The sequence below is a fragment of the Rhinopithecus bieti genome, unplaced genomic scaffold (assembly GCF_001698545.2).
Source record: "Rhinopithecus bieti isolate Rb0 unplaced genomic scaffold, ASM169854v2 scaffold_4816, whole genome shotgun sequence".
NCBI classification, from domain to species: Eukaryota; Metazoa; Chordata; class Mammalia; order Primates; family Cercopithecidae; genus Rhinopithecus; species Rhinopithecus bieti.
In genome coordinates, this window is record NW_016804543.1 from 883,899 (window position 1) to 908,150 (window position 24,252).

The following is a 24,252-nucleotide window of genomic DNA, read 5'->3' on the forward strand; positions in this document are numbered from 1 at the left end:
TTCCTTCCTTCCTTCCTTCCTTCCTTCCTTCCTTCCTTCCTTTCTTTTTTGAGGCGGAGTCTCGCTCTGTCGCCCGGACTGGAGTGCAGTGGCCAGATCTCAGCTCACTGCAAACTCCGCCTCCCGGGTTTACGCCATTCTCCTGCCTCAGCCTCCCGAGTAGCTGGGACCACAGGCGCCCGCCACCTCGCCCGGCTAGTTTTTTTTTTTGTATTTTTAGTAGAGACGGGGTTTCACCGTGTTAGCCAGGATGGTCTCGATCTCCTGACCTCGTGATCCGCCCTTCTCGGCCTCCCAAAGTACTGGGATTACAGGCTTGAGCCACCGCGCCCAGCTGCTTTTCTTTCTTGCTCAGCTTTGCCTGACTTTCCCTGGGTCTCTCCGGAGCACCACTTACCCAACGTCTCCAGCTCCGGTGCTGGGGCACATATTGCCAGGGTAGAGCCTTGCTAGCAACATGTCCTCATTGCTTCTTTTCAAAGGGTGTGTGTATTGGTCAGCTGTTCTTTAGTCCCACCATCAGCTTTGACCCAGTCAACCCTTCCACCTTTCTGGCTTGGAGGCTATATGCTTAGTAATTACGTGCACAGGATTTGAATTTCATGTAGTCCGGGTTCAAATCTGGTCCTACTGCTTCCTTGCTATGTGGCCTTGGGTACATGTTTTTACTTCTGTGAAGTAGCAGTAATAAAAGCACATATCTTATATGATTGCTACAAGGATTCAACGAAATGATGCAGTCAACCCTCGGCATGGAACACAGAGCAAACGCAACACTGAATAACTGATAGTTATTACCATATTAAGTTTGTCAGTTTTCCTCCTTTGAATCTGATCACTTGATTCTAGGCTTGTGGAGGCGCTGAATAGACTTCGTAATTGACTCAAAACACTTCTGTTTAACACTTTGGGTTTTTATCTTCTTTCCTGGCACTGCTACCTCCTTTGAGATTTTATAGAGCTGAATTTGTTGGACCAAATTATGTGGAGCATATTTGATAGAAACACATTCTAAGTATACTGTCTTTATGTCCTCATGTTATTTCCTTTCGATTTCTTGAAGTCTCAATTTAGTCACCACTCTGTAGGAAGCTACAAATGATGATAGAGCAATTAAATGATCCCTGAGTCTTTAGTGTTCTAGAATGATTGATGTACAGATAGAAAGAAAATGCATATAGACATTTTCCAATAAACTTTATGTCAGGGTAGTTGCGTGGTTTGGTCAATTTTTCTTTCTATTGATTATTCCAGTGTGAATGGGATAAAAATTAAGCCACTAGACATTTATTGCTTATAAACTTTTGGCATATTGTAAAAATCTCATCTAATTGTTATTTTAAGGCAATAGCTGTAGAATATCTAGCATATACGTAGCCCTTACTCTATGCCATCTTTTGCTAGAAGTGCTTTTTATCAACTCATTTACTTCTCAATCATCTCTATGAAATGTGTTATAATCATTCCCATTTTTGAGAGGAGGAAATTGAGGCACAGAGGAGTTAAGATTTTTTTTTCCACTGCTGTTAATGGTAGGCAAAATTGGGAAACAAACCAGGTCCAGGCTGGGAGGGGGTTGGCTGTGTCCACAGTTATCAGTGAGGAAATGGATGCCTGCAGGACATAAGGTGCTTTTCTGGGCTCATCAGAGCCAGGGCTTTATATCCAGGTCTTTTATATATCCAAAGCTTACTCTGATTTACCATAGATGTCTTAATTTATCAATTAGTACGTGTGTATTATGTCTTTGCATTTCTATTTTTATTTTTATTTATTTATTTATTTTTTTGTAGAGACAGGGTCTCACTATATTGACTAGGCTGGTCTTGAACTCCTGGGCTCAAGCAATCCTTCTGCCTCAGTCTCCCAAAGTGCAGGGATTACAGGCATGAGCCACCCTGTCTGGTCTGGGAGAGGATGCAGGGTGAGGGGATGGTGGTGGCACAGGATTAAACAGTGCTGCGGGCATTCCCAGAAAGAAAAGATCACGTAAAGATGATTTGTTGTTAGTTAGAGTTAGAACTGGCCTTAAAGGGGAGGTAGTATTTGTCTGTAGGATATTTATAGAGATGGGGTGGAATGTTATCCTAAGTGGAGGAAACAGTGGGAGCAAAGGCCTGGAGCAGGAAAATTCCAAATGTACCATGGACCCAGAGTGTCTTGAGTTGAGTGAACATGTAAGAAAATGATGGAATGAGATAGCATGTGTCCTTTACCAGCCTGGCAGAATTTCAAAAGTGTTAACTCTTGGTTTTGAAATGATTTGATAAGGCCTCTTTGGAGAGTATGGAGAAGAACCTATTAAAAATGGTAACATTTTGACCTAGGCTTTCTACTACTAGAAACCTATTCTCTGGAAATACTCAAACTCATAAAAGATATATGTGGGGCTGTGTTCTCTATATAGCATTGCTTGTAAAGACAAAAATTTAAAGTTGGCTTATATGTGTTGTGGGTGGTTGAAAAATTATATGGTATCTCCCTACAGTGGCTTATTCTGTAGTCAGTTAAAAAAGTGAGGTGGATCTCTGTCCTGACGTGTAAACAGATGATGATATATTAAATGAAAAAAGTAAGAGACAGCAGCTATAGGATGATCCCATTCTTATATCACAGCTACAGCTGACCTGGTTGGGTGTGCTTGTGTGTGCCTTAAAATAAAAAAAGGTCGGAATAACAAGGACCTGTTACCTGTGGCTACTTCTCAGAAGGGTTTGTTTGGGAAATATCCGGTTTACACCTGTTCTGGTGTAATTATTAATAGTACCCTCTTTCAGTGTTTGGTGAACTGCTTTGGATGGTGAATTATGTGGTTACCCTACCTTCCTCTGAGGATTGGAATTGGGGCAAGAGAAATGGGAAACGGGCTGTGACACAGGTGACTCGCTGGTGTAGTTTACAGCAAGCAGGTATTATTTTTATGAGGGAAATTGAGGAAGATGGCCCTGATACATTATGTAGTGGTTCACTGTGGAGCCACCATTGCATGGTCATTATCAGGGGAGAAATTACCTTTTTTCTTTTCATCAGGTGTATGAGTATCTCCTTCATTCTACTTAAATAAGTCTTCAGTCAAATCATTGAAGATTTTTTCATTGTCTGAGAAAAGTGGGTAACATTGGCCTTAACACGCTTTTTCAAATACCTAGTGGGGATTTTTGCAATGGTGCAATCTTCGCTCACTGCAACCTCTGCCGCCCGGGTTCAAGTGATTCTCCTGCCTCAACCTCCTGAGTAGCTGGGATTACAGGCATGTGCCACCACACCCGGCTAATTTTGTATTTTCAGTAGAGATGGGGTTTCTCCATGTTGGTCAGGCTGGTCTCAAATTCCCGACCTCAGGTGATCCACCCGCCTTGGCCTCCTAAATTGCTGGGATTACAGGCGTAAGCCACCACGCCTGGCCAGAATTGAAGTTCTTCTTTGGGAAAACAACACACCTTTTTAAAAAATGTAAAACTGTGACCTTCCCCACCCCTGGGTTCCTCAAACATAAATTTAGACACAATAGGAGTTAAAATTATTAAATGAGCTACATGCAAACTATTGACCTAGAGTGGGCTTCAGAATTGGCTAGGTTCCTCTTTTCTTTGCTTCCCAGTAAAACCCTAGAGGAAATGGGGATGGGTGGGAAAGAGCTGCAGTTAAAAAATAGCAGTGATTCAGATTTACCGGACATTACAGGGGCACTTCTGATGTGCCAGGCACTGTGCTAGATGATTTCACATCTGTCCCCTTATTTATTCTTTCTTTTTTTTTTTTTTTTTCTTAGATGGAGTCTTGCCCTATTGCCCAGGCTGGAGTGCAGTGGCACGATCTTGGCTTACTGCAGCCTCTGCCTCCCAGGTTCAAGCTATTCTCCTGCCTCGGCCTCCCACGTAGCTGGGATTACAGATGTGTACCACCATCTGTACACGTTAGCCAGGCTGGTCTCAAACTCTTGGTCTCAAGTGATCTATTCGCCTCAACCTCCCAGATGGTTGTTTTTATCACTCATCCATTTCTACCTCTGCTTTTCTGAAATTAGCTACTTATTACTGAGCCTTAATATTTTTTTGTGTGTTTCAAGGTAAGACTGGTGATATGGAAATTTTAATGCTACCTCTTCTCATATTTGTATTTATAGGAAAAACTTGGAATGAATGTTTACTGCATAAAGTATAGTTTGTATTATTCAAGTTGAGTGGATCATGGTGTAATTCCTTTTTGTTTGCCCTCTGCTAAAAAAATAATTTCTAAGATGTTACTTGATAACTTGTCCAAGAAAAGTTTACTTAAAAGTTTGACAGATTAAAACCTGTATGCATTTGAAAGTTTGGTGTTTTGGGTTCACTGAGTATAGAATGTTTCAGTGGCTGTCATTCTTTTGAATTTGAAGGATGTAAACTTTGAAATACCATTTTGTTGCCCATCCTAACTAAAGCAAAAGCAAATCTGATATAGACAAGGTTGTGTGATGTAGGGGGAGTTACAGCTAAGGAAAAAGGAAATATTGGACATCTGTTGGGTATCCTATTGCCCTTTAAAAAAGTTAACTCATTTTTTCCCCCAGATTTGCATTTTACTTGACCTTGAAAAAAGGACAATCCAAATAATACTGTTACCTGGCCATACTTCACTATCTCTCATTCCAGTTTTTTTTTTGTGTCTGTGTGTTCAGCATATTGTCTGGCTTCCTGGAAAGCAAACTCAGAGATGATTACCGTATAGGACATTGGTTAGGGAATGATTTTGGGATCAACTCCTGTTGGAGGAATTGGGCTGGAGGAGAAGTTACGCTGTGAGGTTGTCTCAACCAAGGCCCAGCCGACCTGCAGGAAGCTCTGACATGGAGATGATTCTTCAGTATTGTCCTGTGTTGGGATGACAGGGTGAGGCTTGTATACCCTCAAGTCAACCAGGATGGGAGGCAGCTGTTCTGGGAAGGCTGTGTGACCTCAGGGAAGGTGACTCTCTGCAGCCAACACAAGTCTTGGAGGGGGATCCTGGAGGCGGGTGGCATAGTACAGCATAGTGTTCACTGCATATGGGCATGTGACATAGAGGTATATGTTTGTGTGTGTGTAATTGGCTTAATAAGCACCACTTTCTTCAGTAACATGACCAAGAACACACATCTGGGAAGTGGGTGTGCTTGGATTTGAGCTCATGTTTGACTAGTTCTCAAACCTATCTTTTTGTCTTTCTAGGACTGTTGCAAAGTTAGTTGCTGAGAAAAGAATACTTGGGCCGTTCCCTTTCATTTTCCCTTTGGCGCATTTATGTGTGCTGCCATGTGGGGACACCCTTGAAGTTAGCTGAATTGGCTTCCTCCGGGTATCTCCAACCTTTTGTCACAGAGAGTTGAAAGGAAAGGTAAATTCTTTTGTCCTAAATGAATCATCAGCTGGAAGAAAAGTCTGAACTCTAGCCCTCTATTATGTTCCCCAGCGAGGGATGACTTTGGGCAAATTGGTGCCCCTCCAGTTCCCTGGGAAGGCGCTTGACTCAACATGCCTCTTTCCATTTAAATACCACAGGTAACACTTGGCTTCCTCTGAGAAAGCTTTCAAGTCCTGCCCTTTGCTTACAGCCGGCTGGCATTCTGTGTACCCCCTACGGCACTAGGATGAGACCAGCCATAACGTATTTGCTCTATGCTTTTATCACTGCCTGGAAATCCTGAGGGCAAAGGTGCTTTGTAAACACCAAGTTGGTAGTGAGTGGTGTGCAGACAATTTGAAAATAAACACAGTTCAGTTCATGTAGGGGTTATGGGACTTCTCCAAATACCACAAACTGGAAATTCTGATAAGAAAATTAAATTTTATCAAAATTTAGGTGTTTGGGATTTTCAGAGAGCTGTCCTGCTAATGACATCAGAATCCCACCTAGCCAGAGAAAGCTTCTTTTCATTATAACGGTGTAAGTGAGGAACACCTAGAAGGGTACTTGTTTTCAGCCTCTTATCATCTGCCCGCCTGCACCCGGGTCAGAGGATCAGATTCTTTCAGGAGGCAGCTTCTTTCCTTCAGCCTTTCACTTGAGTGAAGCAGGCTTGATGGGCATCAGTAAATATCATGCTAAGAGTTCCGTGGTTCCAGGAGACCTAGAATAAAGGGGGAAAGCACTTTGTGAATTGCCCAAGTTGTTGCCCAGGGATATGCATGTTGGGAGCCCTGAGGAGTGGCCAAGGCGAGTTCTACTACAGAGCGTAGATTCACACTCAGTACCTGAGCAGGCTCCTTACTTCTGTCTACTTTTTGTTGTAAAATGGAGTTAATAGCAGCACCCATTTCATAGCGTTATTGTAATGACTTACTAATACATGTGATGCTTAGCATTGCTTAAAATTGCAGCTAAGCATTTTCTATATGTCAATTCTTATTATTTTTTAAAATAAACAATGATTTTTTTTTTGTTTGTTTGTTTTTTTGAGATGGACTATTGCTTTGTCACCCAGGCTGGAGTACACTGGGACAATCTCAGCTCATAGCAGTTTCCCCCTCCTGGGTTCAAGCGATTCTCCTATCTCAGCCTGTTGAGTAGCTGGGATTATAGGCACACACCAGCATACCTGTCTAATTTTTGTATTTTTAGTAGAGACATGTGAACCATGCTGGTCTGGAACTCATGACCTCAAGCAATCCACCTACCTCACATACCTCGGACTCCCAAAGTGCTAGGATTATGGATGTGAGCCACTGCACACGGCCAACAATGATTCTTTTCTTTTTTTTGAGACGGAGTCTCGCTCTGCCGCCCAGGCTGGAGTGCAGTGGCCGGATCTCGGCTCACTGCAAGCTCCTCCTCCCGGGTTTACGCCATTCTCCTGCCTCAGTCTCCCGAGTAGCTGGGACTACAGGCGCCCGCCACCTCGCCCAGCTAGTTTTTTGTATTTTTTTAGTAGAGACGGGGTTTCACCTTGTTAGCCAGGATGGTCTCGATCTCCTGACCTCGTGATCTGCCTGTCTCGGCCTCCCGAAGTGCTGGGATTACAGGCTTGAGCCACCGCGCCCGGCTGATTCTTTTAGCTTAATGAGTATATGCGCTCATGAGGGCAGGTTGAGAACCACAGTGCTGTGTAAAGATATACATTTTTTATTGAACACCTACTATGTGTTAAATTTCATGCTTAGGGCTTTGTAGACACTACTGTTTAATTCTCTCAGTACCATTATTATGTAGGCATTGTTGGGCATTCTTAATAGGTGGAGACTTGGAAAGTTTACCTTGTCCAGGTAGTCAGTGGTAGAACCATGTCTTGAATTCAGATATTCCTTACTTTTTTTATTTGGAGGTGGAGTTTTGCTCTTGTCGCCCAGCCTGGAGTGCAGTGGCGCGATCTTGGCTTACTGCAACTTTCGTCTCTGGGGTTAAAGTGATTCCCCTGCCTCAGCCTCCCGAGAAGCTGGGATTACAAGCGCCTGCCACCATGCCCGGCCAATTTTTGTATTTTTAGTAGAGACGGGGTTTCTCCATACTGGCCAGGCTTGTCTTGAACTCTCGACCTCAGGTGATCTGCCTGCCTCAGCCTCCCAAAGAGCTGGGATTACAGGTGTGAGCCACCGTGCCTGGCAGATGCTCCTTACTTTTAAGAGTCTGAAGTACTATACATCACTCCCTCCAATGTCCTGGGGCCGCCACCAGGCATATTCATCTGTGTGTGTGTTTTTCTTTTGCTTTAGCATTGGGGCACTTCTTGCCTATTTCTTTGATAGGGAAGGGGCTCAGTTTGTCTTGTGGGGTTGGTGGCAGGCAGGCCATCTTACCCCTGATACGGCCCTGGGTTAAAAGGGAAGGGAAGGGAAGCTTTTATACAAATAGGGCTAGCTGGGGTCTGAGTCCTGCTTCCTCAGTAAAATTCCTGGGATCTGCCTACACCTTCTTTTCTCTAACCTGGCATACCTTGCTTAAAGCCTCTCAGGGGTTCCCTCTGTTCTTAGGATCAAAGTATTCAGAGCTACAAGAGCCTGCATAGTGTGGCCCCTGCCTTCCTGGGCAGCTTCATTGTACATGTGGTGTTCTCTTGTAGTTCCTGTAATGTGGTATGCCATGGGGTCTTTGCATATGCCTTTCCTCTTTGCCTAGACACTGTTCCCTACCCTCCATATTCATCCTGCTTAATGTCTAGTCAACCTGCAGATCTCAATTCTAACATCATTTTCTCCAGGGAGCCTGGCCTGACAGAGTCTCATCTTGTTTTATGCTCTCATAAGACCACGTGTTTCTCTTTTGCAGCCCTCACCACTCAGTTGTATCTTTATGTATATTTGTGGTTGTATGGGTTGTGTCTGTTCTCCAGAATGCCCAGCTCTGAGCTGCATGAGGGTCCAGGGCATCACTGTGCCTGCCGGGTACAGTGCCTACATGTGGTGGGTGCTCACATTTTAGAGACTAAATGGAGGAGGAGATGAGGAAAAGATTGAAATCTCTGGGTTCACCAGGTGGTGTAGGGCCCAGCATTGTAGATCCACAGGTTGACTGTGCTTGTGAATTATCTGGGGATGCAGGTCCTGATTCAGTAGGCCCAGGGTGGGCATCTCTAACAAACACCCACGTGATGCTGATGCTGATCCTGTGAACCATACTAAATAGTAAGAATCTATGGAGCCAGCCTGGGCACGGTGGCTCACACCTATAATCCCAGCACTTTGGGAGGCTGAGGCAGGCTGATCACCTAGAGTCAGGGTTTCAAGACCAGCCTGGCCAACATGGTAGAACCCCATCTCTACTAAAAATACACAAATTAGCTGGGCATGGTGGCACATGCCTGTAATCTCAGCTACTTGGGAGGCTGAAGCAGGAGAATCACTTGAACCTGGGAGGCGGAGATTGCAGTGAGCCGAGATCAGGCCACTGCACTCCAGCCAGGGTGACAGAGTGAGACTCTGTATCCAAAAAAAAAAAAAAGTCTGTGGAGCCAGATAAGCTCCAGAGGATCCAGAGGACTAATGTGTAGGGCACACATTCTCCCCTCCTCCAATTTAGTATCTTTCCTTCTCTTCTGCCCTAAGGAAAGTATAGCAAATACACTGAAATGGTTATTACTATACTAGGGCTCATCTCATTTACGAGCTATGTTCTTTTTTGTCTGCAGTATATTTTCTTGTTTGAGTCAAGCCCATCCATATTACTACTACCAGTTCCCTTGATAAATGGTCCTGAAATGTTTCCTCTGAAGCACCAGCAGCAGACCTACTGACAACAGCTGCTTAGGATGCAGTTAAGGAATTTCTCTTCAGCCTTGCACTATTTCCCTTATCCTGCACATTTATGCTCTTGAGTTTCCTCTTCCTCACTCTCCTCCTCCTCCTCCTCCTCCTCCTCACTAGAGTTGGACTGTGTTGGTGACATGCTGTGTCCAAGGATTTAGAGTCAATTCCTGATTTCTCAGGCACCGATTAGATTTTGAGTGTGTTGCTCAACTTTCCTGCTTTTTGGCTTCCCAATTCTTCTGTTTGCAACTTGATTCTTACCTGTTAATGATATAGGAAAAGAGACAGTGTATCATTGGGAAGATAGGATCGCTGTGGTGACGTGGGGCTTAAAAGACACAATGAGATAGAACCGATAAAGTTCTCCCAAGGCAGGGCCAGGGACTCCTTCCCTCTTGAGTGCCATGGGACCCAGCGTCTGCACTGCACCGAGTGTAGTCGAGCTTAATAGACTTTACGTGACATACATGATCTTCAGGCCAGGTGTGGTGGCTCACGCCTGTAATCTCAGCACTTTGGGAGGTCGAGGTGGGAGAATTGCTTGAAGCCAGGAGTTTGAGAACCGTCTAGGCAACGAAGTGGGACTCTGTTTCTACATACATACATACATATACATACATACATACATAAATAGCTGGGCATGGTGGCATGCACCTGTAGTTCTAGCTACTTGGGGGGCTGAGGTGGGAAGATCACTTGAGCCTAGAAATTTGAGGTTGCAGTGTGCTATAACTGAGGTACTACATTCAAGCCTGGGTGACAGCGTGAGACTCCACCTCTAATAAACAAAACCAAACCATGTTCTTCAAAGAGAGGACTGCTAAACCAAGAACAAAGTGAAACAAAATTTTAAAACTTATAATCCCATTCCCCCGTTTTATGTATGTGTCTGTGTGTTCAGATGTTTTTATGTCATACTTTCTTTAAACAACAGTATTATATGTGACATCATTAGAAACCTCCTTGAAGTTCTGGTACCATAGGATGGTCAGAGTCTAAACAAATGAAAAAGCTTTACTTCAGCATTGCCTAGGGTTTGACATATGCTGAAAATAAATCATTCTAGTTTGTCTTACTCATGTATATGTATAGACACATATACATACACATATGCACATATATATAGCTACACATAAACACACATACATATATACCTATATGTGTGTATATATGTGTCACAAGTGAAAAATTACTTGTTTGACTTTATGAGAAGCTTTTAAGACTTTAACATTCCAAATAAAATCCTGGGCAACTCTCTGTCTTTAGAAGGTGGGATTTCATTTTCTGTCTTATCCATCGCTGGCAGTAATAGTTTTTCAGCCTCTCATGAGTTAATTCTCATTTGCTGACATTATTCATATAGCAGCCAGCCACACAAATGCTTCCATCCTGGTTGCTGGTTCCTGCCTGGTGAACAGCTAAATCCTCATGAGAAATAGACGATAAGGGCTAAATGAATGTGATAGATTTCTGTTTACCTGGTTGCGTCTGGTAGTGGTAGTCACAAATTTCAGTGATGGGAAGAATTGAGTTGTCACTTAACAAATTACTGATCTCTCTAAATGTCATTTTTTATCGGCTCAGCATAACCCAAGTAAATCCAGAGATTCAAAGTGACTGACTCTTGGCCCAGTGTGTCATTCAAACAAATCCAGTCCAGGAACCAACCCTAGAAGTGATTGCAATCTTATGGGAAGTCAGGTGATTCCCTTTTGCAGCCCTTCCTAAGTGCCCTTTCCCTCTCTGCTTATTTGTCATCATTCCATGTCTAGATTCCTGGTAGATTCATGGGAGATGCGTGGAAGATCTCTTTGTGGTATGTTTCTTGTCCTCTACCAGATCTCTCCCTGGCATGACGCTGCCATTCCTCTTTGTGTCATCTTCTCTCCTTGTCTTTGTCCTTCAGCTATTTTCTTCTCTCCCTTTGATTTCCCCCCTTCCACTCACACACACCGATGGCCTCAATATGTATAGTAAGACACAAGGGGAAGGCGTGGGAGATTTAGGAATGGGGTTAGTGCTGAGTGGGAAGTGCTAAAGATTTTCTTAGTGGATGAGGAGAGGCGAAGAGGCTGTGAATATTGATTTTTGAACAGCTGAGGATGAGGCTGTTACTTATAAAATGAGGATATTATCCTGATGGGGAAGGTGTTCCTGCTTAGTGATGTAACCAGAAGTCTGAAAGGTGGGCCTATTCTGTCCTTAAAACAGAAGAAGAGCCTGGAGTATCATTTTTAGGTTGGGACAAAAGAAAATCAAGGTATGGGCCACTCATTGCAGATGATCTTCTCTGCCTCTCCGTCTCCTGCTTGCCCCAAAAGCAACCTGCTGGGAGATGCAGCATTATTGAAGGCTGTGGTCTCCCTTGTTGCAACACATTCAAAGCTCTATAGGTCACATTGGCTCTGAGTTAAACCTAACCCACAGCTTTGCATATGGGACTGCTTTAAAAACAGCTGCCTTCTGTGTTCCATTAAAAATAAAAAAGTGATTTAACATGGCAAATTCATAGTTTCATAGATTTTGTCTTGATTTCATCTGAACTTTGGAGTTATAATTCAGCAGATGTTTTAATACTCTTGTACATTTAAATCAGATGTCAGTGGGATACAGAAGGACCCAAGCTGCAATAAAACAGCAAAGGTATATACAGTAATATATGTTGAGGACCCTTCTAATTGTTGCCAGGAGTAGTGTTTGTAATCATGGCTTCAAAGGCACCTTGGTGGGCTTCTGTGGCTAAAATCCCATTTTTCTAGCTCTCTCCTGTGATCTTGTGCCTGTCAAAGTGTTTGCTTTAAATCTGCAATAGGCAAAGATGCCTGAGACTCAGAATTTTTGGACTTACCTTATTCACGGGATTTCATCTGTCAGTGGTTTGTCTGCAATGGCAGATTGCATTTTTTTCCCCAAAGATGGTGGCAAAAATAGCTCCCATGCCAGATACAATGTGAACTTGACTGTCCTTCCATGGGGGTGGGGAAGGTGATATCTATATACCATCCTTTTAAACCTGGACAGACTTTTGTGATTATCTGGACCGACAGAGTATGACAGAAAGTCACACTATGTGACTCGAGGCAAGACCGTAAAAATGCCATGTGCTTCTGCCTTGCTATCTTGGGATGCTTGTTCCTGGATCCCAGCCACCATGCTGTGAGGAAACCCAAACTAAGCCCACACAGAGAGACCACGCAGAGAGGCCACATGTAGGTGTTTCGGCCGACAGCCAGTGTCAACCTCTAGACATGTTAGTGAAGATGCCTCCAGATACTCCAGCCTTTAGCCATCAAGTCACCGCCAACTGAAGCCCCAGACACTGTGGAGTCAGACTGGTCCCATTTCTATCTGACTTCCTGAACCACAGAACCGTGAGCATAATGAAAGGGTTGTTTTAGGCCACAAAGTTGAGGTGGCTTATTTTGGAGCATTAGTAACCAGAGAGAGGGAATGAGGAAAGTCCTTACCTTCTAATGAAATCTGAGCAGGATTTTTTTCCCCACATCTGTTTTGGCGAACAGGAGCGTCAGCTTCTGAATTGTTTTAGATAGTCTCACAGGTATAAAGGAAGTAGCACTGTTAGTTTACAAAGGGGGTGGGAGTAGATTATTGTGATGCCCCCCCCGCCCCGCGTTACTACTATTATAAACAAATAAACAGCTTGTCTGAGTGCAGTGATGTTTATAACTGGTTGATCACAACTGGTTACACATTTCTTTGTTCTTTTTCTCCTCTCACTACTTTACTAACCATAAACCAAACAAACAAAAGTGAGAATTTGCTCTACACAGTTACCAAGTTACCCTTAAAAACAGGTGAAGCTGGCCGGGTGCAGTGGCTCACACCTGTAATCCCAGCACTTTGGGAGGCCAAGGTAAGTGGATCACTTGAGGTCAGGAGTTCGACAGCAGCCTGGCCAACATGGTGAAACCCTGTCTCTACTGAAAATACAAAAGTTAGCTGGGCATGGTGGCATGTGCCTGTAACCCCAGCTACTCAGGAGGCTGAGGCCGGAGAATCGCTTGAACCTGGGAGGTGGAGGTTGCAGTGAGCTGAGATCGCACCATTGCATTCCAGTCTGGACAACAGAGTGAGACGAGGTTTTACCATGTTGGGCCAGGCTGGTCTCGAACTCCTGACCTCATGATCCACCCACCTTGGCTTCCCAAAGTGTTGGGATTACAGGCATAAGCCACCGTGCATGGCCTGCCTCTCCTCTTCAACCTTGAATCAACAAGCCAAATCTTCATTCTCCGTTACTCTGTGGCTGAATTGCAGTTGCTATGGTGTGTCCTTGTCTCCACAAGGGAAGGTGGTGGCGAATGGCTGATGAGAAGGAGAGGGAAGGAGGGAGGAGTTTGTGTTAGGGTTTATGGCTGCCCCTGTGACTCTGCTCTTCAAGGGGAAAGGGCTTTGTAGTTTTGCACCAACTGCCCTGTTCATCTTCACAGTTTTACAGGTAAGTTATCTCTTCTTCTTTCATATGTTCAGGGCAGATGGATCAAAGCAGTTCAAAGGGAAGTTTTGCCTAAATATATGAATATAGACCTATTACTGCCTGGGGCTGTGAATATGTGTGTGTATTGTAGTGGTTGTTGTTAATTCCAGCTCTGTACTATTAATAATTTTCTGGTTAGTGTCAATCATTAGGTATAATTTACCTGTCTGGACAAATGGCCCTTCCTATGCTTGTACCTGAAAATACCAGGAAGGCCGTCTTTGAAGTACAGTGAATCAGAAGCACTATTTTTGAAAAATAGGGCAGGCACAGTGAGTGGCTCATGCCTGTAATCCCAGCACCTTGGGAGTCTGAGGTGGGCAGATCACCTGAGGTCCGGAGCTCGAGACCAGCCTAACCAACATGGAGAAACCCTGTCTCTACCAAAAATACAAAACATTAGCCGGGTGCGGTGGCAGGCGCCTGTGATCCCAGCTACTCAGGAGGCTGAGGCAGGAGAATTGCTCCACCTGGGAGGTGGAGGCTGCAGTGAGCCGAGATCACACCACTGCACTCCAGCCTGGGAACAGAGTGAGAGTCTGTCTCCAAAAAACAAAAAAAGAAAAGAGAAATAGTCTAAGTGGGACAGGTGAGTTTTAAGCAGCATCGAGTCATTTCAGAAAAGACAGAGATCTTCACCACCACCCTCCGCCCCACCAGATGTCCCTAATTCCTACCTAAGAGCTAGATCCTTACAAATGAAATTGGAGATGGTAGTATTGTCTTCTGTATATTTTCACTAAAAGGAAACAAAATGTCAAGTGATTAAAATTGGTACCTCAGGGAATTATTTATTATAGAAACATTTAATGTAGTGAGATCTCCCCTCCCCATCCAGATGTATTTTGTTCTTTTCTGCAAATTTGCCCAGTGTTTCTGAAAATGTGAATTTAAAATGCCTTATTTCTAAGTTAAATATTGAAGTTACTCCTTTATCTGAGGAGAACTAATGCAAGCCCTTTTATTGGCGAGAGGTTTTTGTGCTGGGCATTTGTTTTTGTTTGTGAGACTCAATCTAGAAATTGAGGCAGGACGCCTGTCAAGTGGCTTCAGAAGGTCTGAGCACACTGGGGCTTGTAAGACTTGAGGCAGGAAGTGGTTGATCAAAGCTGAGCTTGCTTTGGGAAGAAGTACTGAGGCAAGGGGAAGGTTTGGACCTTGCTAGTGATCATATAGGGTCGCTTTTATTTTATATACGTGAGAGCTTTCAGCTTCCGTGTTTTTCTAAAGGCTTTAACAGTTTGGCCTGTGGACAAGCAATTATTTAATTAAAATTGGCACAGGTGTCCAGAATTTTCCATTGTTCTTCAGACTACTTGTTTTTTGTTAGGTAGATTCATTGTTATGAACTGGACAGGAAGCAAAATTGGAAGGGCAGGTAGGAGCAACTGTTAAGGCCACGGACGTGTTAAGTTTCTGCATTATATAGGCTTGGGGTCTGTTTGATTGTCATGTGATTTCAAGCCATGTTATGTAACCTCTCTGAGCCTCAGTTTCCCCCTGTATAAAACAGGGATAATTATAGGACCTGCCTCCTCCAGTTGTTGTGAGGATTCAGAGGGATCTTGTCTGTCAGGTGTTTACATTTTAGATTTTTATTGAGTCCTGTGAGGCTGATATTCTTTTCTTTCTAGCATGACGTTGTAATCATTTTATAAATCTTGGCAAATCTGAACTTTGGTCTGTGGATAAGTTGGTGGAGGTTTTAGTGGTTTGGATCTAGCATAATCATAATAATTTTTAGATATTATGTATCTTTTTTGAATATTCAAAGTTTATTTCAAAATTTTCTTTTCAAAAACCTCATGGAGGTGAGTTCCTTACTCCTGGAAGGTCTTCATCCCCCTTCACCTATTCCATCCTAATCAAACCAATTCCTACTTATTTTTCAAGACTAAGCTCAAATACCATGGCCTTGAGATCCTCCACCCCAAATACTTAGGGGCCTTCTCAGGGCACTCTGAATTTGTTTCTTCTAACTACATTCTGTTATTTTCTAAAGACCTTTCTGTCTCCCCTATTTGATAGGTCCCTTGAAGAGAATAATTTCATCTTTTCCATTTTGCTATCCATCTCCAGCACCAGAACAAGACATCTTCATAATATCTAATACATGTCGACTGCAACTCTTGGAGCCTCAATTTCCTAATTGTTCACTGGGCCATTGGAATGACTAAATGAAATAATGGCCATGAAGCACTTTAGACAGGGCCTGGCCTGCCATGGGTTTTCATTAAAATTGGTGGGCTGAGAGGATAATAATTGCTGCCCTTCTGTAAAAGCCTGATATGAAAGGTTTAGCCCATGATGCAGGATGTTGCCCTGTCATGGACAGGAAATAAACACCCATTAAGCGCCCATGTTGGGCCAAGCCCCTTGTGCTGAGTCCTGCCCCACCATGGGGGTTGAGCAGAGCTCTCGGCCCACCTGCTTCCAGATTGAAATACTCCAGTGTGGAATACCTTTCATCATGTCTGGTGCCTTTGGACGGTTTTAGCTTTTATTTCCCCACAAGGCCCATCCTGTGCCATTATTTACCCTTGGTAAGTAATCAAGGTGGAAGCATCACAGTATGTGTGTTGGGATTATTTTTGCCTTAGTCATATTAGGTTTTTAAATTTTTTTTTAAAAAAACCCTGCATTTATTTCAATAAGAAAATTTAATTGGGGTAGGAAGATAGAGATGGAGAAATAGGGATTAAAACAAGAAACCCAGCCTGGTTTCTTGAGCCCATTTGGAGGCCTTAAAAGGCATCTGGGGAAGGAATTTCAAGCTATTTTATCATTAAAAGGGAACAAGGGCCGGGCGCAGTGGCTCAGGCCTGTAATCCCAGCACTTTGGGAGGCCGAGGCAGGTGGATCATGAGGTCAGGAGATCGAGACCATCCTGAGTAATACAGTGAAACCCCGTCTCTACTAAAAATACAAAAAAAAAAAAAAACAGAAAAAACAGGGCCGGGCGTGGTGGCGGGTGCCTGTAGTCCCAGCTACTCGGGAGGCTGAGGCAGGAGAATGGTGTGGACCCGGGAGGCGGAGCTTGCAGTGAGCCGAGATCGTGCCACTGTACTCCAGCCTGGGCGACAGAGTGAGACTCCATTTCAAAAAAAAAAAAACAAACAAAACGGACCAAGACCTGATTAACAAGAGTACATTTTCTCAAGATATGGTTACCTAGTTTAACTAAAATGTCAAGTTTCTTTACTCTCAGGTGGAGTAAGGTTACACTGGCTATCTCAGGGCAGATAGGTTACTTATTAGTTCGTAAGCACAGTTGGGGAACACAGACTTCTCAAACTGGGCTGTATTTGCAAAACATGATGCAATTAGTTCTTGATGGCAAAACGATTTTGGAGCATTGATGTATCCTATTGTGGCTTAAAAGGGAACTTAGCAACCAGATAATAAAGAAAGGAATAAACCAACATTAATACCATGTGTAGAGAGTGATTTGAAATGGAGAAAACAATAAACTTCCCAAGGTGGGCTGGAAGTATATGTTAAAATAGACTTGTTTTATTCACGGAGTATTTCACCATGTATTTGCCATAAGGCCTGAAGACTCTGTTAGGTGCTTTTCCCATTTTTTCCCCCTCACTCTTGAGTTTTTATTGATTCTCTTAGATTTAAATAAAATCGCTCTTAGATTTTATTGAATCTTTCTCATTTCTGTCTGTCCTCTCCTTATTCCCGTAAATTGTAATTTCATTGAAAAGGGCTTCTTTTCAACACACACTGGTTCCTGTCAGGGGAGTGTGGGAGTGCAGGGGTATAGGGAGGAGAGCATCAGGAAAAATAGCTAATGCATGCTGGGCTTAATACCTAGGGGAAGGTTGATAGGTGTAGCAAACAACCATGGCATACGTTTACCTACCTAACAAATCTGCACATCCTGCACATGTACCCTGGAACTTAAAGTAAATTTTTTTTTTTTGAAAAAAGGATTCTTTTATAGCCCTTACCTTGAGTGATAAAGGGTCAGAATGAAAAGGTACTTATAAAATATAATGGGATTTTATCCCCATTTAGATGTGATTCTATTCTCTGTTAAGAAATGAAATAACTGTAAACACAATATGTAAGTGAACTGTAAAACTACTTCCATTAAATGTTTCAAGTAATGGAAATACATCAACACTAACCCTACAAGCTATGTGCCTTAAAAGTTTATAGCCTCATTTTATGAGCTTCAAGGCTTTTGCATTAGATGAAAGGAATAGTACCCTGTAAAAATTGGTATCTTATGGGCTTGAAGCTTTCACCAGCATTTTAGGAAAGGAAAGGGTGAAAGAAAAAAAAAAAAACACACATTCAAATGGTTTCAGAGTATAATCTACAAATGGGATAAGTGATCATTATCTTTTGGCTCTAGTAAAATGAGAAAGGCCTAACAGATTAGTCTTGGTCTCTTAAATTTTAATCTCTAAATATGTAGTTTTTATTAAAGGAGTATATTCTAGAGCAAAAGCTAGGCTTAATACTTGATTTGTTGCACAATTGTCACAATTAATGGGTTTTTGCAAGTGCTAACAAGTTGAGTCTTTTCATTTGTTACTTCAGCAAATGTTTGCGAGCTTGCTGTATCACTCATCTCTTGGCAGGAAAATGCCATGTAACAAACTACCCCAAACTGTGTGGCATTCAGCATTAAGTATTCTCACACTTATGGGTCTGTAAGTTGACTGAGAAACTCTGCTGTATGTGTCTCATTCTGCAGCCTGGTCCTGAGACTGACATGACACACTGTCATTTCAGCACATACCCAAAGCAAGTCAGGGAAGTATAGTCTTCCCATGGAGGTTGGGGGAGGAGGAGGGAGAGAATATTTGTCAAAAAAATAATGGAATCCACCACAACTACTATTTTTTTTTTCTTTCTGAGACAGAGTCTTGCTCTGTCACCCAGGCTGGAGTGCAATGGCGTGATCTTGGTTCACTGCAACCTCTGCCTCCTGGGTTCAAGCAATTCTCCAGCCTCATCCTCCTGAGTAGCTTGGGTGTCGCCATGTTGGTCAGGCTGGTCTCGAAGTCCTGACCTCAAGTGATGTACCCACCTTGGCCTCTCAAACTGCTGGGATTACAGGCAGGAGCCACCACGCCTGGCCCACAACTACTATTTTGCCTAGTCTTGTGAGACTGGAGTTGGCAAACAGCCCTTGCTCTTATGGGTCTTAGGTTCCTGGTGTCTGGGGGGTCGGAGGTGTGTATGGAGGGAAAAGACAGGAAACACAAAAGCAAATAGTTGAACAAGAGACTTTTAGATGGTAGGTAGGATGACTTGGTACCAAACTCCATGAAATTTCATAATGTATATAATTTCTTATTTTTATTGAGTTCTGTGAGGCTGATATTCTTTTCTTTCTAGCATGACATTGCAATCATTTTATAAATCTTGGCAAATCTGAATTTTGGTCTGTGGATAAGTTGGTGGAAGTTTTAGGGGTTTGGGTCTTATATAAGGTCTTGCCCAGTGCCGATGGTCAGTGTATGTGAGGAGGTGCTGCCAGACCACTTCCATTGAGGTAGGGTGTGTACACAGATGCATTTTTAAGTACTCTCCACAACAAAAAACATTCCTTGGAAATGTAACGTGCTGGAGGCAACATAATCTGCAGACGAGAATCTAGAGAACCATATATATACCAATTAAATTTCTGCCTCTGCTAAGCAAATTGAGAAAATCAGCAGTCTGGTTCCTTTTCAGCTGTGAGAAAATTGGGAATAGAATACCTGACAAGGTGTGTGTTGCAGATGACATCATTCGTGTATGACAACCACAAGGGTTGCTTGTTAAGATGCAATTATGCCAGTCATTTGATGACTTAAATCTTTTACCTTGGCCGCCCGGGGCCCTCAGTTCTGGGTGCTGATATCATCAGAACTAACCTAGAAAGAATGATATGAAGCTTCCTGAGTGCCCGGCCCTCCGATGGTCCCAGCTGTCCCAGCACAAGCTGGAGTGTCTATTGCTTTACCTGGCAGAGAGCTCCGGGCTCAGAACAGGAAATGTGGGAGTTCTCCACCCAACTTTGACAGACGGGACTGGAGAGGAGTGAAGCGAGCGGAAGTCTGACTTCATTTTTGGTTTTCAGACTGTCAGACTGGAAGGGTAACTTTAAGTGGGGCTCGCTTTTTTTCCCCCCTTAGTTTTCATTTATAGTTATCACTAAATATATTCCAATGATGGAAAATTACGGCTTTTACTTGCCATTTGGCAGCTGTGCCTGTATCTCTTTTTTAGTTTTGGTGTGTATTTTAAATTTAGTTAGGACTGAATGGGGTGGAATTATGAGACTTAAAAAAAAAATGAAGTGTTGCACTGTTAATTTGGGGTTAGGTGCAGTATAAAAAGACAAGTTATAATAGCTGGCAATTATTGAGAGCTTATTGTGTTCTGTGTGGCGGGTGAAGAACTCGACATACATGGTATCATTTTTTTTATCCTCCTTACCATTCTAGGAGTGGGTGCTATAATTATTTCCATATTCTAGATGAGGAAACTGAGGCTCAGAGAAGTTCAATAGTTGCCCGGTTGTGAAGTTCAATAGTGTTACCTAACTGATGAACGGTGGGTCCTAGATTCCAATTTATATTTGTAGGTCTGGGACCCAAATTCTTAGAACTCTGGCTATTTTTTAGAAAGCTGAAAAAGATCCTGCTTTTGTTTTGTTTTTAAAGAAAGGGTCTTGCTCTGTCACCCAGCCTAGAGTGCAGTGACAGGATCATAGCTCACTACAACCTCAAACTCCTGGGCTCAAGAGATCTCCTGCCTCAGCCTCCTGAGTAGCTAGGACTACAGGTGCATGCTACCGCACCCAGCTAGGATCCTTTTTAATTGCTGCACAATTTTTTGTCTGAAAGTATTCCCAGGATTCCCAGAGAACAGACTTAGGTAGCTGTTGAGGAGGATAGAAATGAATACACCTGAATAATTACAAAAAGGGCCCGGTGGAGCAGTGCATGCTCAGCTGGAAGAGATTATGGGAGGTTGTTCAATTTGCTGCGTCAGGAATGTGCTTGCTGGTCTGTCATTTCCTCTCCTTCCCTGACAATAGTTTGAATAGGATTTGAATTTACCATTTGGGGCCTAGTGATACATTTAGGATCTGACCTTTTCTCAAAAAAAAAAAAAAAAAAAAAAAAAAAACCTTTAAGGGAGCCATACATCCTTATGGGGAAATGGAAGAAAAGAATGTGTCCTCTTGTCTGTGTCACCTCTACTCTGAAAAATATTTAAATTTCTTATTAACTTGAGCTTTCAGTGGGATTGAATTGACCTGTCTTATTATTTCTTGGCTCTCCTGCGTTGGGACGGTGTGAGCCACTCACCTACTAATGACTCATTGTAATTATTGGCTATTGCTGAACCCCTCTGGACAGTAACAAGTCCATCTCGAGACCATACTGCATTTGTTATTTATGTTTTTGCTTATCTCAGCACCTTTATGGAAATGCGTTTCTTGTTGTCTGTCTTCACCAGGGAGAAGCCAAGGCTGAGTGACTCATCAGAGGATCACAGTTCCTTCCGGGTTTGTCTAGGGCCTGCAGTATGGGTGAGAGTTGAGGGTCAGTGGGGAACAGACAATGTTCTTGTCCCCAAGAAACTTATATGTGGATGGAGGAACTTTCTAAGAACTCCATGCCCCTCAAGTTTAGCACCTGGCCACTTAACCTTTGTTTCTTTCCCGTGGTTAAGGGAAATGATGAGTTAATTTCCTCTCTGTGCAAATGACTCGTCTTTGTGGAGGACAGAGGAAAGAGGAATGGAGCCAGTGATTGAAGTTTGTTCCTTCATTCATGTGTGTAAGTTACAGTCGGCTGTTGGCTAGATAGCACCAATGAAACCCACTTCATGTGCTTAGAGAGTACCCTCCTATTGAAGGTAGGCAGGGCTTGTGCACCACTTTAAGAGTGTGGTAGAAGTGATGATACTGTGATTCCAGCTAAGCAATTTGAGCCAGCACCCAGCTGTCTGAGCCATTCTAACTGGGACCCCAGATGGTTCACCCCAGCAGATAGCTCAGGGAGCTAAGACTGAAGATTCTGCATTCCCTGTTCACACTCTGAATGCACAGAGTTGTCAGAGAGATGAAATGGTGGTTAGTTGTTCTAAGCCACTAAGTTTTGGGTAGTCTAATATAAAACAGTAGATAATTGAAACAAATACATTCAAGAAGACTTTAGTCAGCACCCAGGGTGGACCGACTGAGTTGGCCTATCTCAGGGGTGCTTAGCATATGAGTAGGAGGGGAGATATTAATAAGCATTTCTAAGTTGAAAGTATTTTGAAAAGGGCACTGAGTTTCTCACTCTGTGCTGTGTTCTAGAGCATTGCATCTTGGAACCACTCACTTTCATGCTTTAGTCATTTACCAGTGTTTGTTTTGTTTTGTTTTTTGAGATGGAGTCTCGCTTTGTTGCCCAGGCTGGAGTGCAGTGGTGTGATCTCGGCTCACTGCAATCTCTGCTTCCCAGGTTCAAGTGATTCTCGTGCCTCAGTCTCCCAGGTAGCTAGGATTACAGGCACCCGCCACCACGCCTGGCTAATTTTTATATTTTTAGTAGAGACGGGGTTTCGCCATATTGGCCAGGCTGGTCTCGAACTCCTAACCCCTAGTGATCTGCCCATCTTGGCCTCCCAAAGTGCTGGGATTACAGGTGTGAGCCACTGCGCCTGGCCTACCATGTTTGTTTTAGTGCCTCCTGGCTGTGGGTTGTCCTGTCTTTTTTACGAGATGGTAAACTTCTTGAGGGCAGGCAAGGAATTACTTTTCTTTGGGGAGGGAGCACAGACTAGAGGTTATGGGCATGAACCTTGCAATCAGATAGAATTTTGTTCCATTTCCAGGGTTAGCTAATTGTGTTACCTGGGAGAAGTTGACTTACTGACCCCAAGCTATGTGTGTGTGTGAGTGATTTATTAACTACAGGTAATGCTTACTTCACAGACTCTGAAAATGGTGTAAGATGATGTCGCACAGTGGATGATGATGAGAGGTGACAATGTGCTAGCAGCCCTCACTCTCAGCACCTCCTCAGCCTCGGCGTCTACTCTGGCGGCGCTTGAGGAGCCCCTTCAGCCCGTCACAGCACCGTGGGAGCCCCTCTCTGGGCTGGCTGAGGCAGGAGCCTCCTCCCTCTGCTTGCGGGGAGGTGTGGAGGGAGAGGTGCAGGCGGGAACCGGGGCTGCGCTCACCGGCCGGTGTGAGTTCCCGCGGGCACGGGCACGGGGCCCCTGCACACAGAGCGGCCCACAGCAGTGGGTCCCCCAGCAGTGCCGGCCGCCAGCGCCTCACTCAAATTCTCGCCGGGCCTTAGCTGCTTCCCAGCGGGGCAGGCTTTGGGACCTGCAGCCCGCCATGTGTGAGCTCCCCACCTGTGGTGGGCTCCCGCGTGGCTGAGCCTCCCTAACGGGCGCCCCTCTTCCCCCGCTTCCCCCCCTTATCCCCCTTCCCCNAGCTGAGGAGTGCAGGTGCGCCTCAGGACTGGTGGGCAGCTCAGCCTGCATCCCTTGTGCAGGATCCACTGGGTGAAGCCAGCTGGGCTCCTGAACTGGATGGGGACTTGGAGAACTTTTATATCTAGCCAGAGGATTGTATGTGCACCAATCAGCACTCTGTGTCTAGCTCAGGGTTTTTGAATACACCAGTTGGTACTCTGTATCTAGCTAACCTAGTGGAGACTTGGATGACTAGCACTCTGTGACTCTGTGTCTAGCTCAAGGATTGTAAATGCACCAATCAACACTCTGTGTCTAGGTCAGGGTTTGTAAATACACCAATCAGCACTCTGTGTTTAGCTCAAGGTTTGTAAATACACCAATTGGTACTCTGTATCTAGCTAATTCTGTATCTAGCTAACTAGCACTCTGTGACTCTGTGTCTAGCTCAAGAATTGTAAACGCACCAATCAGCACTCTGTCAAAACGGACCAATCAGCTCTCTGTAAAATGGACCAATCAGCAGGATGTGGGTGGGGCCAGATAAGGGACCAAAAGCAGGCTGCCCAAGCCAGCCAGTGGCAACCGCTTGGGTCACCTTCCACACTGTGGAAGCTTAGTTCCTTTGCTCTTTGCAATAAATATTGCTGCTGCTCACTCTTTGGGTCCAGGCTGCCTTTATGAGCTGTAACACTCACTGTGAAGGTCTGCAGCTTCACTCCTGAAGCCAGCGAGACCACAAACCCCACTGGGAAGAACCAACGTCTCCAGACGTGCTGCGTTTAAGAGCTGTAACACTCACCACGAGGGTCTGCAGTTTCACTACTGACAGCGAGACCATGAACCCACCAGAAGGAAGAAGCTCCAGACACATCTGAACGTCTGAAGGAACAAAGTCCGGACACAGCATCTTTAAGAACTGTAAAACTCACTGCGAGGGTCGGGTCGGCGGCTTCATTCTTGAAGTCAGTGAGACCAAGAACCCACCAATTCCGGACACAATGAGATCACACTTGAACTGCCTAACTCACGGACTTGCTGTGATCAAGTTTCATTCAATTTGACTAAAAGAAAATTAAGTATACTCGGGGTATAAAGGCTACAATGGTGAACAAGTTTTTG

At 44.0% G+C, this 24,252-nt stretch overlaps 1 protein-coding gene across 1 annotated transcript in view; it reads left to right on the forward strand.

The window, feature by feature from the left end:
* LOC108527668 (membrane-associated guanylate kinase, WW and PDZ domain-containing protein 1-like) overlaps positions 1–24,252 on the forward strand; it is a 587,159-nt gene that overhangs the window by 23,510 nt on the left and 539,397 nt on the right. The gene's annotated exons all lie outside the window — the stretch shown is intronic.